General features: G+C 43.0%; 1 long non-coding RNA gene across 1 annotated transcript in view; it reads right to left on the bottom strand.

The window, feature by feature from the left end:
• The window catches only part of LOC133378273 (uncharacterized), a 29,741-nt gene that overhangs the window by 7,783 nt on the left and 3,769 nt on the right, over positions 1-18,189 (bottom strand). The window contains exon 2 of the long non-coding RNA XR_009760924.1: positions 7,460-7,706. This is a non-coding gene — a long non-coding RNA (uncharacterized LOC133378273). The remainder of the gene's footprint in view (positions 1-7,459; positions 7,707-18,189) is intronic.

An 18,189-nucleotide genomic window follows, 5' to 3' on the forward strand; every position in this document is an offset into this window, starting at 1 on the left:
CTTTTCGGCCGCAGAGAGACGTGGCCGAGCCCCTCCCAGCTGCATCGGTTCTGCCGGGGGTGTAGGGTCCTTGCCGACAGGCTCCAAGGGCCCAGCCACTGGGGCTGATGCTCTGTAGACTGGCCGGGGTCAGTTGGCAGCACGCCTGCTTTCCAGCCTCCCGTCAATCTGGAGACACAGGCGTATGAGGGCTTGCAGGGTTCCAGGGCGCTCCACCCTAGCTAGCTCATCCAGGAGCTCATCCGACAGCCCCTCCTGAAACTGGTCCATGAGAGCGGCTTCGTTCCAGCCCAGGGTTTGTTGCAATAGACGAAAGTCTGTTACATATTCCCCCAAGGGGCGTCGGCCTTGCCACAGCCTGCGTATCCGGCGGTTGGCTGTGGCAGATTGGACTGGGTCCTCGAACATAGCCTTCAGTTCTCTGGTGAAGGCGGCTAGGTCGTTGAGCACGGGGCTCCGCTCGAGGAGCAGGGGCGTGGCCCATCTAGCTGCCGCCCCGGTGCAGAGGTTAATCAAGAATCCCACCCGGGTCTTATCATCTGGGAAGGCCTCTGGGCGTAACTCCATGAAGAGCTGGGCCTGGGCCAAGAAGGCTGAGAGCTGGTCGGAAGCCCCAGTAAATTTCTCTGGGAGAGTCACAGGGCACTTGGCTCTCCCTGTAGGGAGAGGGGGTGGGGCTGCTGCTAGCTGGGTTTGCAAGCCTTGGACGGCCAACAGCAGCTGGTCTACTTGTGAGCGCAGGAGCAAGTTTTCCTACTGGAGTTGCTCCATGGTCAGCACTTCCCCCACTCCTTTGTTGCCTGCTTTGTTTGGGCTGACTGCAAACTGTCAGCTCTACACTGCATCAGCAGTGTCAGGGGGGGCTGGAAATTCCTGGGTCTTTGGCAGGGAAGGAAAGTCCTTAGCCAGCAGTCGGGTTGTAAATCTGCCAGGCCTATCCGAAGCGTACTTGCCGAGTCAGAAGTCCAGAAGCGAGGTCAGTGGAGGTCCGGGATCAATTGCCAAGGAGGTCAGTCAAAGAGATGCTGCAGGGAAAGTAGGTCTACACAAAGCCACGCCTGACGTTACAGTCAGCAACAAGCTGCAGCCAAGGTGTGCCTTATAAAGAGCAGGATGGACAGCAGGTGTGAGCCCTCAGCGTTTGGGCCTTAAGGAGATAGGCCTGCCTCTCTTCTGCCTGACCTTCTGCTGTCTACGTTCTGCAGGTGAGGGGGGAGTATCCTGTTCACTGTCTGTGTCTGGCTGCAGGGCCTCTGCTGTCCCTGGGGTGCTCTGCAGCTGAGGGGCAGAAGGAGCTGGATTCTCAGGAGGCTCCTCCGTGTCTCCTGCTGCTCCTGGGTCTGCTGCTGTTACTCCCGAGTCATCCTCAGCTGAGGAGTCCTCTGACGGGGCCATGACATCTGCCACAAAGATGTGAATGAAACATGCTACATTTCACTTTCAGTCTTAATGGTAAATAAATGCTATGTATGAAAGAGAGATTATGAGGAAATGGCTTGGAAGGCCTATTTGATCTGTGAAAAGCTGGACTTAAGGGCTGACTTGCTGAATAAATGCCTGCATTCAAGTCTGGGTACCTGAGATAATAATTTGATCTTAATTTATACAACTTGTGACATACAAAGTATTCAAGCCTTGCTGTAGATTACACAAATACTACAGGATGTTTTTGCTGACAGCAGAAAACTATTGCTGCCATTACTGAAATGTGATCGATAGATGGCAGTGACTGGGTGCAGCTTCATGAATATACTTTTCTTCATCAAATTGCCTGAGCAGCCAGTAAAAAAATCCAGTAGAAATGTGAAGATGTGAAACGTCTATGTTCTGAAGAGTAACTATGTGCAAGTGGATCATGACAGGGTCTTATCAGATCTAATGACTATTGCATAGCAGGTTGCCACTACAGCCCCAGTAACAGTCACATTTGATCACCATTGATCCTGATTGCAATCCAGGAAGTGCATAGTTAAAGCAGTTTTGTCCCCATCTTCTTAGCCTAGATTAGTTCCTTCTTCAGTGCTGGCAGGCACATCTAATCGTTGTTTGTCCTGCTACTCAGGGTGCCATTTTGGAAGTTATTGTGGGATGGTGAAAATTCATAGCACAGTTCAAATGCCTACTCTTGGACATATTCAAGTCTACATTGCAAAACAAGTGCACTTTAAGAGCATAACTATAGCAAGGTCATACAAACAGGACAGGACTTTAGTTTCTAGCAAATAAAAAAAATCTAGGATATAAACACCTCAGTTTAATAATTTATAAAAATAGTCAGTTTATAGAATAAAGTGAGCTGGTCAAAAATATAGGGAATAGTTGATGATGCCTCCCAAAAGTGAAGTACTACGAGTCCTACCCATCCTGCCAAGCCACCCTACACCTTTTCTTGCTTCTAACCATCCAAAGCTTTTTATACCTTATCCTCTCCAGCTCTGCTCATGGAAGACTTCCTAATTAAATTATCCCTTGGTAGATAATGGGATAAATGGTATCTAAAAGAGGGGTGTGTGTGTGTGTGTGTGTGCGTGTGTGTGTGTGTGTGTGTGTGTGTGTGTGTGTGTGAGTGAGTGAGTGAGTGAGTGAGTGTGTGTGTGAGTGAGTGAGTGAGTGAGTGAGTGTGTGTGAGAGAGAGAGAGAGAGAGAGTGAGTGTGTGTGTGTGTGTGTGAGTGAGAGAGAGAGAGAGAGAGAGAGAGAGATTAACGTTCCTGTGGAGGTTTGTCTCAGATAAGGTAGTCCCTAGAAGTTATTTTCTGTAAAAGCTACTACACAGTAAGTGTGGATGGTGTTAAAAAATCCCCTTCTCTAATGGCAAATATGAAAACGTTGCAAAGAGATTTAGGTATGTCTCCTGTTGTGGAAGTGCCAATGTTCTGGCACTCAGTAGACTGAATTAGTCTGCTATAGTTAACTTACAGTGCTGTTAACTTGCAGTGCTCAGTGTATATTGAAGTATATACAAATACTTCAGAAATAAGCCTGTTTGTATTTATTGGGTCTTATTCCCAGGTAAGTAGGTACAGGATGGCAGCCTAGGCTTTGGTTTGGATTGACATTGGGGGAAACGGTTCTTGTGCTTTAACAACTGTATCTCCACAATCAGGACCAACAGGGCACAGCTAACTGCCCATGGAAAATATGAGGTTAGGTGGCAGGAGAAGCGCAATGATTGTACTCTCTCTAAATTATGGTACATCCTCATGGCAACCACTTTGTGACTGGCAACCGCAGCACTCTTATAAAATTCAAGGTGTGACCCCTGGTCCAAAAAGGGTAGCAACCCCTGGTGCAGAGGAACTTTGTAAATGATGGGATGGAGGTTTTATGAACATAAGATATCAGCCTTCACCCTTCAACCTGTTTATATTAGCCCTCTTAAAGGGCTAGCGGGGTCACTCTGTTAGCCGCTGCCAGATTTATGCACAAGCTAAATAAGTTACAGCGTAGGGCCTCAAATTATAAGGGGCCTCTACATTTAAAAACACACACTAAATTTCAAGTTTTACATAATCAGTTAAAAAAACAACAACACAGACATTTATTTTTATTCTATTTATTTACATTATCATTTTGATATGACAAAAATTTACTTGATAGTTTCTATTTTCATTGTCCTTTCTTGTCCTGTTCAGAGCGGGATTCATGAGGCTGAGACACAGGTGCAATTAAATCTTGTTTTATTAAAGTAATGGATACATCAAAAGCAGTGCGCTTCATAGAAACCTCTAGGCTAGCTCACTAGAATTCCCTAACTGCACTCTAGACATGCTCTGCAACGTGTGAAGAAAGTTGACTCAGCAGCTCAACCCAGAGAGCTGCAGTCTTAAGTAGGGAAAGTTTTAGATTGTAATCTCTGACTCCTTCGTAAGTCCTGCCTCGGTCCCGTCCACTTCTCACGGCGTCAAGAGCGGGGTGACAGAAGGTGCGCTTCCAACGGCTCATCTGAAAGAACCATCTCCTTAGCAACCGGCTTGAGGTCATGGGGTGGTGACGTGCTTGAAGCATCCCGAGAGCTGCTTGGTAAAGGGGGAGTCAATGCGCGCTCTGAAACATCTGCCAACAGCTCATCCGACCTGTCTGGGGGCAGCGCGCTCTCCTCTTCGGAGACCGTGCCATCCGTGGGAACTGGCCCCGGACTGCCCCTCCCAAGGTCTTGCTGAGACTCAACAACTCCTGGGTCTTCCGCGCCTTCTGACAGCTGGGAAACCTGAAACTCATGTCTTCCCCCTCCCTCGCCCTTGTGGGGGAGTGGAGGCTCAACATCTCTTAGATTTTTATTTTAAAAAAACAGTGCTAGGGGGCCTCTTAAACATGGGATAGCTCAGAGCCCCAGCATGTCTTAATCTGGCCCTGCTCCTGAGGTTGTGTGGCCCCTTGGCCCTCCCTGCTTCCATGCGTTGAACATGGCCTTGTGAGAAAGGGAAGCTCAAACTTGTTGGCCTTTGCATCTGTAAGCTTCTACAGGAACTGGAACCCTGATTGTGATTAACACTTAAAAAATGAGGGGACTATTGTAATCCTGAAATGTACAGAAGGGGAAAGGAGGTGTTGCCTAGGCAACTGCAGGAGCACTAGCGAGAGTATCTATCTTTAAACCGAAGAGTATCTAGCAGCCCTTCAGTAGTGGTGCCAGGGCCAGCCCTATTATTAGGCAACATGAAGTGGCCTACCTCCCTGTCAAGATTTAAGACACCATTAAAGGAAAGCAACTTATCAATTATTTAGGGTTTGTTGATTTCGTTTTTTTGTCACCATCGTAGGGGGAGGGTGTTGCACTAAATTGTCTTAAGCTTTTTCTGAGTAGAGCTGTGGTCTTGGCTCATTTTTTATTTATTTCATTGATATCCCTTCCTTCCTCCCAGAAGGAGCCTAGGGCAGCAAATGATAAAAATGAAACCCTAAAAACATATTTAAAAAACATATTTAAAACAATTCCAATAAAAATACAGACTGGGATAAGGTCTCTTCTTAAAAGGCTTGTTGAAAGAGGAAGGTCTTTAGTAGGCATCAAAAAGGCAACAGGGATGGTGCCTAATATTTAAGATATTAAACATCTCTAGATTCCCATACTAATTGCAAGCAAGTCAGTTGTAAAATGGTGGGAAATTTGCATATTATACTCAAAATTCTAGAAGGCAGAGGGGGAAGCTGTATTTTATTCAATTCCATTAATCAAAATGGGGGAGTTGCCCAGCTAGTGTTAATCAGCATAGTTCCATAGAAGGCAATTTACTGGATCAGTTCAAAAAGCCTCTTTTAAATAAAATCTTTGGATGAACAACAAAGTGTGCATCTTTTTATGAAGAATTTCTATCATCCTGAAAGTACTTTCCAATCCTCACCTAAATTGTTCTCACAACAACCTTCTGAGGTACACTTTAGACACCATGCTTTGGCATGGTCTGAATTGAAAAAATATGCTTTGTCCACCAATCAGAATAGAAGCAATTTTATGAAGCAGGTTTGCAAATCATAGTTTATGACAACTGTGGTTTGCCATAATGTCTGTCATGGAAAAACATAGTTCTGTCCATTGTTCTGCCTGCAGAGGTTGCTACACCATAGAGATGTACTTCTTAAGCAGATGGCAATTCAAGTAATCAAGCAGTCTGTCCTCAGCACTCTAATCCAGGGATGAGGAACCTTGGGCCCTCCAGATGTTGCTGAACTACAACTCCCATCATCCCTGGCTACTAGTTACGCTTGCTGTGGCTGATAGCACTTGTAGTTCAGCAACATCTGCAGGTCCAAAGTTTCCCCACACCTGCTCTAATCCATCCACAGCCAGGTTCAAGTTTGTGGTTTCTCTCTACAGCAGAACTCTCAAAGTAGTTCACAGTACAAAGTTAAAATGAGACAAACAATTAATATACTTAAAACAATTTACTTTTTAAAACAAAACATTATATACATATATTTTGTGATTTTATATTTTGGAAGCCACCCTGTGAAAGCTTCGCCCTAAAAGGCAGCCTAAAATATTAAAAATTAAATAAATAATGTTATAAAATAATATGCAATGATTGAAAGAAGACAAGTCCCAAGCTTAACATCAGATTCCACGGTAATGCACCCTCACCCCACTCTCCCTGCTCCTAGTTCATTGCAGTGCTCCAGCCTTACCTCCACACTCAGATGTGAAGGGCACAACAATCACATTTTTTGTTTTCCATGCAATGGCTATCAGCCAATTTGTGGCTGCAATCCAGAGCTGAGCACAGCAACTTTACTCAGTTAATCAGGACATATTGGTGAGCTGGGTCTTGTTTGCAATGCAGCCCTGTAGCCAGCCTTCCTTGTTAGGTGGGCAGCCATATTTCTAAACCAACTTCCTTGAAGGAAGATACAAGAGAATTCCTAGAGATCAGCTCATCTGTATTTGTGGTGGCCATAAGGTAGAGGATACCATCCACTATATGTTACATTGTAAACTATAGGAAACATTAAGGAAGAAATACTTAGAGAAATTTCTAGTGGCAATTTCCTCCTCCTCTAGTGATATAGAGAAGATCAAATATTTGTTGACCAGCCCAGATAGATCTGTAATGGTCAGCACAGCCAAATTTGCAGTGAGAGCTGCTCAGATTAGACAAGCTTGCCTCGCGATCTGAGTTTTACTTTTAAATGTTGTTATAATGTTATAATTTTTGTTACAGTTTTAGATACAGTAGGGCCCCGCTTCTCGGTGTTCAGTTAATATGGCGCCAGCGGGGCAATCAGCTGGAGGGGGGGCTGGAGCTCCCCACACTCCAGCTGATCGCGCCGGAGGAGGGAAGATCGGCTGTAGCTTGCTACAGCCAATCTCCTCTTCTGGCGTGATCAGACTCCCCTGCTCGAGCTGATCGCAATGTTGTTGGCTTGCATGTTATCAAAATGATGCACAATACTCCCATCTAGAAGTCAGAGTAAACATTTTACATAGCTCTTCGTCAGCTCTATAAATGGTTGCAGTTAATGGATGCTATAAATCCTTCCTTAGGGTCCTGGTATTCAGGCTTTGCACCAGAGAAAGCAGCTAAAGTCTGACATTTTCAGTATTGGTAGTGTTAATGACATAATTCTGGCTTTGAGAATTCCCATTGGTGAAACAGCACATAGTGCACAAAACAAATGTCACATTTAAAAATATTTTCTGCAGCAAAAGGCATAATCACAAACATAAATATTATATTACTTTTAACTGCAGGAAGTTTTAACTAGAAATCTAGAACGCCATCAATGTCTACATCTAATACCCTTTCATGTTAATGGAAGCTTTGGGAACAGAGGAAGTCGCCTACTCAGTTGAATTGGTCATTTCTTGATGTTAAAGTGTCATGAAAATGTTGTGATGACAGAAATCCTTAAGGGGATGTATGTGTGTAATTTAAACCACAAATATTATACATTTATTAAACTCTGTTAGTGAAAAACAATATCCCTTCCTGCCTAATTTTGTGATTTAAAAAATCTGCTTACCCATACATGCCCGTTCACAGAGATCCTTACTGGACACATGGACATAAAGAGGTGAGGCCAGTGGGGGATGCAACATCAGGGGCAGAGTTGGAGGTGTTCTGTGTTGTATCCATGATTGCCCTATATATGAGTAAAGGACTAGTGATGTGCTCAGGAACCATTTTGCTCTTCGATACACCACTTTTCAGGCCTTCAAGACATTGCTGGTCCACGTCCTCCTGCATAAATCTCTTCCTGTTTACTCTCCCTGTTGAAACACAAAACAGTGCCTCTGTCATATTGAATGATTAGAATATTAATATATTGCACATCTGATCAGTTTCATCACTGTTGCAGTCCATATGGGGTCTTTTTAAACCTTTTATTCTGGGTTTTAACTTTTTTTAAAAACACAATTAGATATGAAATAGGCTCAGTGAAAGGTATTTGCTTCCGCTAGTTAACTGTGAAAGACCCAGTGGCAGAGGTCACAGTGTGCCTGCTTTAACTCTTGATGTGAAATGCAAGAGGGGGAATTGCCCTTGCCCCTCTACTCCCTAAATGACTCCATTTATTTATTTATACGATTCGTTACCCACCTTTCACCATAAGGTCCCACGATAGATTACAACAATGTAATACACAATTAAAAAAACAATATGCAGCTTTAAAAACATTACAAGTGGAACATTTACTATTAACAAACTCCAGTGTTTTTTATAACAAAAATCTATATGTTTGGAATGCCTTCCTGTAGTCAGTGCAAATCGCAGACTTTTGATTGATGACTAACATCCTCTAATGCTCTGGTGGCATAAATGTCTCTTGATTGGGGTTGGGAACCTCCAGCCTACAGACTTCTCTCTCTGGTCCTCGGGACTCTTCCAGGCCACACCCAATCGCCAGTCCTGCTTTGTGCTCTCCTCAAGTGTTTTTGCCTGGCTGGAATGTGTCCTTAAAGGGTGGTGGTGGTGGTTTCAATTTCTTACCCGCCCTTCACTACATGGTCCCAGGGTGCATTACAGCAATTTAAAACTAGAATATTAAAATCAGTTTAAAACAAACACAATCAAAACAATGGGGTGAGTCCTAAAATACATCTCTCTCAGGTGTCAAAGGTCAGAACAAAGAGGTGCATCTTTAGCATGCAACAGAATTTACATAATCAAGATGCCAGATGCACCTCTTTGGGGAGGGAATTCCTCAACTTAGGAGTTGCCACAGAGAATGCCCTTTCCTGGGCAGCCAGCCCCTGAACATCTGAGGGCAATGGAGCTACCAAGAGCCTCCCCTACAGAACTTAACACCCAAGAAAGCCTGAAGGGAAAGTGGTGGTCTTTCAGATTTTCAGGGCATAATTTTTTTCTCACCTGGAGTGAGTGTGTGTGTTTGTGTGTATATATATATATACAAACGTTTGGCTTTTGTGTGGCTGGAATGTAGCACAAAGGTGTCACATGCATTTTACCAACCCATTTTGCTTCTAACCCACCTGCCATTGACACACAGCCTCTGGAAGCTTGCCCATGAGGGAATGTGGTCCTCAGGCTGAAAAGGACTCCTCACCCTTGGACACCGTCCAGACAAAGTGATACAATACCTGCCCTACAAGACTGCTTACTCTAATAATGCCAAACAGTCACTCCATGCTTTGTTTGTATAAGACAGAGAAAGTGAGACAGAACTCAAAGGTGCTTACTTCTGAGTAGATATGTGTATAACCATGCTGTCAGTTAAAGTGTGCACTCAGGCAAGAGAAGAAGTTACTGTGCTAGTTTTCCTGGGTGTATAACTGTTTCCTTCATTAATGTATATGTGTTCTTTGTTTATATCCCTTAACCTGAAAACTCTTTACTTCTAATCTCAGACATGTGATGGCTGGTTCTGCTTACTCAGTAGTGAAAGAAAGCATTCTGCATATTCTCATTGTCACTCTTGATCAAGGACCTGTTCTTTCTTTTGAAAAACAGATTGAACGGCTATCGCCTGATTAGACATTGCACAAACTAAGGCATGTGACCATCTCATGCTAGTACCAGTCCACCAACATACTTTTCCCACTCACATTTCTCAGTGTGCTTCAACCCTTGGGTTTCAAACCAGAAAGCAAAAGCACCTTGCATCTCTTACTGCAACAGAAATTCAACCCTTCATTGGCCATTATGCTGAAGGACACTTTGAGAGTAGATTCTCTTCTAGATTAAGAATATGTCTCAAGTCATTGCTATTGATATGTACTTTTTCTACCACCTGATTTTCCCACAATGACATATTAGACTTTTAAAAATATTTGTGGTGTGACTGCAATCTTGTACCCATTTCTTTGAAAATACACTCCATTGAACTCAATGGTGCTTACTTCTGAGTAGATGTGTATAAGCGTGCTGTCAGTTACAGTGTGGAATCAGGCAAGAGAAGAGGTTGTTGTGCTAATTTTTCCTGGGTGTATAACTGTTCCCTTCATTAATTTATATGTGGTCTTGTGGTTTGGGTGCTCTGTCACCTGTATATATGAAGTATAACCTCCAAGAGAAAAAAAAAGTGGTTTGAAGCAGGCCTTTGGACCAGCATCCCACTGAAGTTGGCAAGGATATTATTACTAGAAAATTGGATTCCCCCCTCCGCATTTTCAACATGATTTAGGTCATGGAATGCTATCATTGTATTTGAAATTATTGGGTTGTCACTATATGGTGCCTGTGAACCTGAAGCCATGGATCTTTTAAATTTGCTTTCTTATGTGTGGAGTCTGATGTCACATTTTCTGAAGTATATTTTGATGGGCTATTTTAAAGGGGTTGCCCTTCTGTGTTTTTACTTTGGTTTGTTTAGTCAGTAATGTAGCAGGATTCCTATGTTGTTACAATATAAAAACAGTGTTTATTAACTGTCTAGAACCTTAAAACCTACAAATCTAAACTGAAAGTTTGTCATACTAACAAGTGTTTAACCCCCCTTCCAAGACTTTACTACCATCAAAAAAATATTCAACATGCCCATTTGGCTTGGGTGCATTTACATTTGGGGATTATGGCCATTATACAGATGTAAATGACAGTCATGACAATGGAACCGAGGTCTTTGTACTGATCATGCCTGGTTGGTATCCCTAGAATGATGCAACACATACACTGGCCACAAATGCAATGTATAGGGTAGTTAAGGGATATTCTAGTCACATTAAGTGGCCCTTAAACCTTTTTTTTTCATTTTTCCAGGTACTATTGGTTCCTCTTATGTATCTTTTCTTTTCTCCTTCCTTTTTTCTCTTTTTAAAAAAATATTTGGTGTCATTTTACTATTTTCTATAAGTGAACATGTCCTCCAAAGTGCTGCTCTTTGGTCATGGGAGAAAATGTCTAAAAAAGAAATGCCTTTCAAAATCTATGGCATTGCTGAATTGACTTCATCACTGTTGGGGTAGCAGAGAGCAAAAGGACAGGCAAGCAGGTAACAATATTGTGGCATAGTAACAACAGACAGCAGTTACTTCAACCTGTCTCATCTGGTCCCTCATTAAGGCACAGAAGACCAACATCCTCGGAATGCCTACTCAGCTCTGGCACAGATGGACCAGGAAAGTGCTTCTTTGTGTAGTGAGCTTCTTATTCCTCCCGGCATCTGTAATCCACAGAGTATTGGGGGGCCTATCACTTCTAATAATGAACTTAGCAATGCTGATCAGAACCTCCTCAACCTCAGATAGAACTTCTTTCTTCTAAAATCCCCCACCAAACTCCCCCCCTCCTTGTAGGGAATTTGCTCCTGGTTTAGTTAGGCACCACCTGCCTAGTTAACACCTGAATTGGCTGTTTCCTCCTTGTAGCTTCCCCTCCCTGCTGAGTCATTTGCCCTCCTGGTCCTGTTCTAGCCATCCTTGGTTCACAGACTTGCAGCACTGACACTCAGTAGAAAGGGTGGGGAACACAGCCTGTAACTATACAGCAAGTATTTGCATATGTAGTGGAAGAGAATCTCTACTGAGCCCAGTAAATCATAACAGAAGAGAAGGGATTGGGGAAACTGGGCATCTCTCCAAGCAATTCCCAGAGACTCTATGTATGGAAAACGTTCAAGATGAAATTTGCTTAACTCCTTCAATTAGGTTATGTTGTTGGGTAGTTACCTGAAATGACAAGAGGCAATGATCAGCATAAGATTCTCACAACATGTCTCCCTCTGCATCATGCAACAAGTACCTGTCCTGATTGAATGAATCAAGAGATACATCTAGAGTAACAGTTCAGTGGGTTCCAGAGCATTGTAATGCTGGGTACATTCACACTGGCTATGTATACAGAAAACTGCTTCTGTCTAAATATATCTCTCAGTTGATCAGGTGCATAAGTAGAAGAACAATGCAATTTATGAACTCAATCAAATTGGATTTGCCGTGTCTGTCCAAGATGCCAACTGACCACAAAAGCATGCATTACATGGCCATTTGAGAATGAGATGATACATGAAAAGGATTGGAGGTGGTCCTAGCATTACACCCCCAATGATACGATCAAATACAGACAGGATGGTGCATTCCTGTTTCTTCAAACTATTTCTAGGACATCAAAACATTTGGATAAATAAGGCTCCAAATAATTGAGGGAATTATTCTGCAAGTGCTTCACACCAGGGGACATAACCTAGATTCAAATAAGAGTGAGTACTGAATTTCAGATCAAAGGGGAGCTGATAATGAGGTTTTGCTCTTTGTGTGGGAAAATTGAATAAATTGTTGTGTGATTATTAAGGAATGAAGAAATACCAAAGCATTTCTTCATCATGCTAAAAAAAGCCAAAAACTCTTGCATCAATAATCCAAAGAGCAGAATACTGATCAAAATTATAAATAAGTAGATTTTCAAAAGTTTTTGTTATTAGTAAATTTACCAGGAAGACTTTCATCAGTCAGAAACAAAAGTACAGTCAGAAACTAGACTTTGGACATATCTCAACCATAGCATAATTCCTCATTATGTGTGAAAGTTACTATATTTGGTCTTTCATCAGCTTGGAGAAATGCAACATTGAAAGCACTCCTATACTCTCATTATGCCAGGATGGATTACACATATCCAATGTGTGCTCAGTCCAGGACAGGAGGGAAAACACGCACAACCACAGAATTCAAAAGCAATGTAAAAGTGATAGGCACGTCCATCGTGTCCCTAGAAACATCACCACAGCTCACTAGTCAGAAACTGTACTGGTGATGACAACATGCTGCCCATACAGAAAGGAAAGAGAAGAATTCACAACACACTCCTAGCACAAATCCTGCATCACCATTCACATAACCACCAAGGCAACGCCACAGTACCCCAACTCCATCAGCTCCAGTGGCAGAGTGAGCAACAACTCTTCTACTGCTATACTGTTGGCATTCTCCCAGGCAAGAGTTTGACTCCTTTCATGCTCTTCACAAGCACTGTTTTATGAGCACAATTCACAAGAAAAGGGGGAAGGAGAAGACACACAATACAGGACCCACCTAGCTCCCTGGGTAGGGCACCTGCAGAGAGTTCACACAGACTGCCCTGAGACAAGGGTTCAAGACCCATCCAGAGAAGGAATGACGCTTTTACTAAGCACCCAAAGGTTGCTGCCAGGACACACAAAAACAGCATGCACAGACTCACAGCAGCAACTACCAGTGGCTCACTTCATGGGACACAGAATTGGAAAGCAGAAGATGGGAGTCCAAGCCCCATCTGGACGAAGTGCATATGGGCCACACCACTCCCATTTTGCATGGCTGGTTAAAAAAAAGTCTCATTAGGGCAAAAGTGAGGAAAACTCTCAGGATTTGAAGCAACACTACAGAACAGCATCTTAACCACACCACCATAGCACAGAGAGTAATAAGACACTGTCTTTTTTTTTTCAATTAATTTTTATTCAAGTTTTCAAAACCAAAACAATACAAAAAGAAAAAACACAAATCCATAACTAATACAATAAAAAGAATATATATATATATATATAAAAATTGACTTCCGATTTGTCGTAGTTCAGCTATAAGTCTATAATATATAACAAGCCTGTATCTTGATAGATTATAAAATCACCTTCCTCCAGCGGTTATCTTAATTGGTTCCAAATCTCATTAACATCATATCATTTTATTCTTCCACAAAAAGTCAAAGAGAAGTTTCCAATCCTTGAGATATATGAATAAGACACTGTCTGATGACCACCTCCACTCCTGGCTCAACATCCAATTATAGATGCTAGGAGCAGGAGGCTGCAAGGAGGGGATCCTTTTCAGGTAGAACAGCTCATGTTTTACAGGCAGGGTTTTTTTCTTCATCTGCTTTGCATTGCAAGGCCAAGGAAAGACTCTATTACTGCCACCTACTAGCAACAGCATTATTACACTTCACTCACAGCCTTTAATAAAACCTCCTATCTCTTAACAAACCTCCATAAAATCTCCAACACTGAGCCCCAGACATTCTTTTCCTGAGTGGCAGCTCCTACATACAAGTTTTTAACACTCAGATCACTAAACCTATGAAGGAGATGCTCTCTTTCTTCCAGATACCACAAACAGTCCCATATAACATGGTCAACTGTTTCCTCCACCCAGTGTAGTGGCTAGTTGAGAAGTACAGGGTCTCTTCATGCCATACCTCCTTGGGCAACCATGTCCCTCACAGCCCCCTCCCTCACACACACCATGGATTCACTGGCAGTACCGCCAATCCACACACACCCTCACCATCCCTGCTGCCACAGAGAAGGAGGCAGAAGAGGAGGGTCCCCTGGGCCAAATGACAGAGCAGAGGCTGTGGTAACAGCCTCTCCAGCAGCACCAGACCACAAAAGAGAAACAGGAAGAGGACGTGCCGCACTGCAGAGCAAGAGACAGGCTGTAGGCTGCGATGGGCAAATATCTGCTTCATTCCAAACCATCCACCCCCACTGCGGTTCAAACTAAATAGATTTTTCACCTGACCCAACCTGCAACCAGTCTCTTGCCTCATAGTGTAGCACCTCCTCTCCCTGTTCCTCCTCCACTATCTGGCCCTGTTCAGAGAGACTTTTGCAGAGGCCTCTGCTGTATCATTCGGGCTGCCCCCCCTCCTCTCCTACCTCCTCCTCCTCCTCTTCCATGGTGGTGGTGGGGTAGATCAGAGGGGGCCAGGATGTGACCTCTTCTAGAAAAAGTAATAGTACAATGTCTCAACACGTCCTGCTGGGAAAACACACCTGCCTCCACCCCACAAAACTCACAACACCCACAGTCAATCCTCCCAACCCTACACAAACTGCCCTGAAGAGCACAATACCCCATCAAAACTGAACAGTCCAAGTTGTCTCTGTGGCAGGGGTTCCTAGGTTTGAATCCAGGGTATAACACCACACAGTGAATGATTGGCAGGGGCTCTCCACACTTGATCCAATCAAGATAGGTACTGCATGAATAATTGATTTAGCCCTACTGCTGTATGGGCCAATCATCCCTTCTGGCCCACCTCTTCTTCTTGGCAAACTATGTGACTAGCCCAGGTCTCTGCAATTTTGGCTAATAGACTGGCCCATCAGGACTCATTGTCCCTCTCCCTTTTCATCCCTCCATCATGTCTGTCTCTCATCCTCTAGCCCTAACTGACTGCATCATGTAGCTCAGCAACACCCTTTCCACTTGTGCACCATAAGATACCTGCCCCCTTTACATTGAGTACAGGGTGCTTGAGTGAGCAGAGAGAGGGGGGTCACTGAGCCCATGAAATTCCCTATCTATTCCCTCCCATAATCTTCTGAAACCAGATAAAACTAGAGTGGGGGAAAGGGATCTTATCCATCAAACCCTGACAACAAAGAAGCAACACATGTGGCAGCACAGTCAAAGCCTTTATTGGTCGGTATGCAGCATGGAGTAGATTTTGAAAGGGAAAGATAGATGTGGGTTGCCAGCTGATCATCCCAGCAGAGATCCTGTGTCTTGCACACTGGTTCTATAGACAGCAGAGCAGCAGATGTAGTGCTCCCTGTGCCACCAGCTCCATGTTAGGAACCCCTTTACCTGTTGCATATACATCCATTACCGAGCTTGCAAGAGTACAGGAGTCAGCCTGGAGCAAGCAGGTATAACAACCCCAACAAGGTATAGCTGGGATTAACCTGGTCACTGCTGCTGGAGATCAGATCTGCATGGAATGGAGCGTGGCCTGTGGCGAGTAAGAGGAGGCAAAGACAAAAAGGAGCAGCAGACAGCAGCTGGAACATGCACAGTATGTGTTTGTGAGAAAGAATAATGAGTAGCACCTGTAGAGTGACCTGCTACTGCTCATGCTTCAGCATATCCCCCATCGGGGTGGGGATGGAGAGATCCAGTCACTGCAAGTGTTTTGCATACACATTGAGGTTTGCAGTGGAACTTATTCTGCTCTAAGCATCCAGGCTTTGATCCTGCATGGGAAAAATGTGCAGCAGTTGGAATGGAATGCCTGGCCTTTGCCATAAGTTTACCTACAAGTGGAGATGACTGCCTCCCCTGTATGTGGGAGACACCACACCTCCCCCACTCTTGGGGTGGAAGAACATTAAAGCAATATAGTTCAGACAAAACACAGTATTCACATACGGTAAAGGGAGTCAGAGGAGGCATGGGGAGAGTCAATTAATATTCAATTTTCTTTCGGTTACCTTTATGAGGTGCCCTGTCTTAGCAATGCTGTTGTTGGAATGGAGTAGAGACTTGTCTTGGGTGTCTGTGGCTGGAGTACCAAAGTGAGATAACTGTTAGCAGTGTGCTCAAATTCCTATGGGAGTTGTGAGGCCAGACTGTTTTGTGCCAAGTGTCCTTTCTCCATAGTTCCCATGAGCAAAGTCCCTCCTTCTGGATTCTAAATATATACAACATGAGGCCCGAGATATATAGTCTCCTGCTATCTGCCCCAACATCTATGGTCTCCCTATGCAGACTATGAAAACTGTTTGTGAAGTACTATTTGTGATTGGGTGCTGAGTTTCATTATGTCTATCAGTCACTGATGTAGATACAGCTTTTTAAAAATCCTCTTTTTGAAAGATAGAATAGAAATTATTTCTGATAGATTGTTGTGCCATCCCTGGGGGTATGGTTATATTTTGAAGGGGTAGAGGTTACAGCATACGCATGCCCCTCCTCTGTGCCATCCTGTTCTCCTCTATGACTTTGCCCCATTTCACCCATTTTGTCAACGTGCCTGGGGTCTTGTGGCAGTAAATATCTTGCAATCCATCAGTCAAACAGGGCCTTTGTCAAATGCTGAAGGTTCTGAGTTCAAATTCCAAGGAGTGTGACTACATGGCCCTTAATATGATCATGAAAATTGATGACTGGAAGTAATAACAGAGAAAAATAGAAATAGTTTTGCTATGCTAGAGAAATGGCAAAACACACATGAACAAATATATCTTTATAGTCAAATGAGGATATGTTGCTATAGCCATTGTATTGTTTATTTATATATACTTATGAAAAGCTCTGAAAAGATACCAGGGAGACTATGTCTACTAAAGGCACTTAATCTGACCCATTTGGCTTCCAAACATACTTGCCTATTGAGGAAGTAAGCTGGACTCTCATTTTGTCAATAAGAGGGATTTAATAATCAATATGCTTGAATATGCTTGAATGTCGATGTCTTTCTCTGTTAGCAAAAAATATTTAGCTGAAACTGCAATGTATAAAGGAAACACTGTGCCAGATGTCTCCAGAGACAGCAAAAAGTGAAGTTTTGGTTAAGCGTGGTCAGTGTATAAGAATTTTGGTCATTTGAGTCTGATTCTAGCTAAGGCAGGATAAGAACATATGTGATAGTGGGTGACAGTGGGAAGGTACATCTGACACATGTAAAGGACCACCCCAACGTGCGATATGTTAACCATCTATGGGATAAGATCTGGAATGTTCTATGTGACACATGTACAACTATATAAGCCTGTGAGTCCATGGTTCAGGAGGGAGACTCTCTGACTCTCTTTTGTGATGTACATCAGTATTTTCTTTATTGCAATAAACTTGTCCAATCGACCTCTTCTCCTAAATTTGAGTATTGAAGTTAATTTTCTTTCCACGCTATAAAAGGAAAACATAAAGCTGGAGATTTTCCCCTTAGCTTGTCTTCAGCTTCAACACATGCACAGACAATTTCTTCCACTCAACTGGAAACTGACAAACTCTAATAATTATACATACATGAAGGCTACAACAGCTTTTGGTAAGTAAATTTGGGGGCCAGTTGGAATGTTTCCAGAATTCCAAACTATTTTAGGCTGCTTGGACAAGTTTTCCAGTCCATTTGTCCTTTGTTCTATTGAAGATCACTTCTAGCAGTGCCTGAAGCAATAGTACTCCAAAGTGTGCTGGCACCAGGGATCAAAGCAGTTATGGGTTGATTTCTTTATTATCTTATTATAAAAATACAAACCTATCCAAAACACATATATATGCACAGATATAAAATTCAATGAATAAGATATAAAAATAATGAAAAAACTCATTTATCGTTCTAAAGAAATGAACTGTGTTTATATGCACACACACTAATTTAATCTGAATTCTAAATGTACCTTATATAAAATTATACAACCACGAGAGTGGCTGTATACCATAGTCAGAATGGATTTTCACATTCCACAATGTTAAAATATCACCCATGGCATTCTGATGCTTCCCATAAGCTTATTTTAAAAAAAACCTTACCAAACTTATAGTCCTGAACGCAGAAACGCTTGCTTAACAGCCCTCTAAGTTTTCATGG

This window comes from Rhineura floridana, chromosome 2 (genome assembly GCF_030035675.1).
Source record: "Rhineura floridana isolate rRhiFlo1 chromosome 2, rRhiFlo1.hap2, whole genome shotgun sequence".
Taxonomy (NCBI): domain Eukaryota; kingdom Metazoa; phylum Chordata; class Lepidosauria; order Squamata; family Rhineuridae; genus Rhineura; species Rhineura floridana.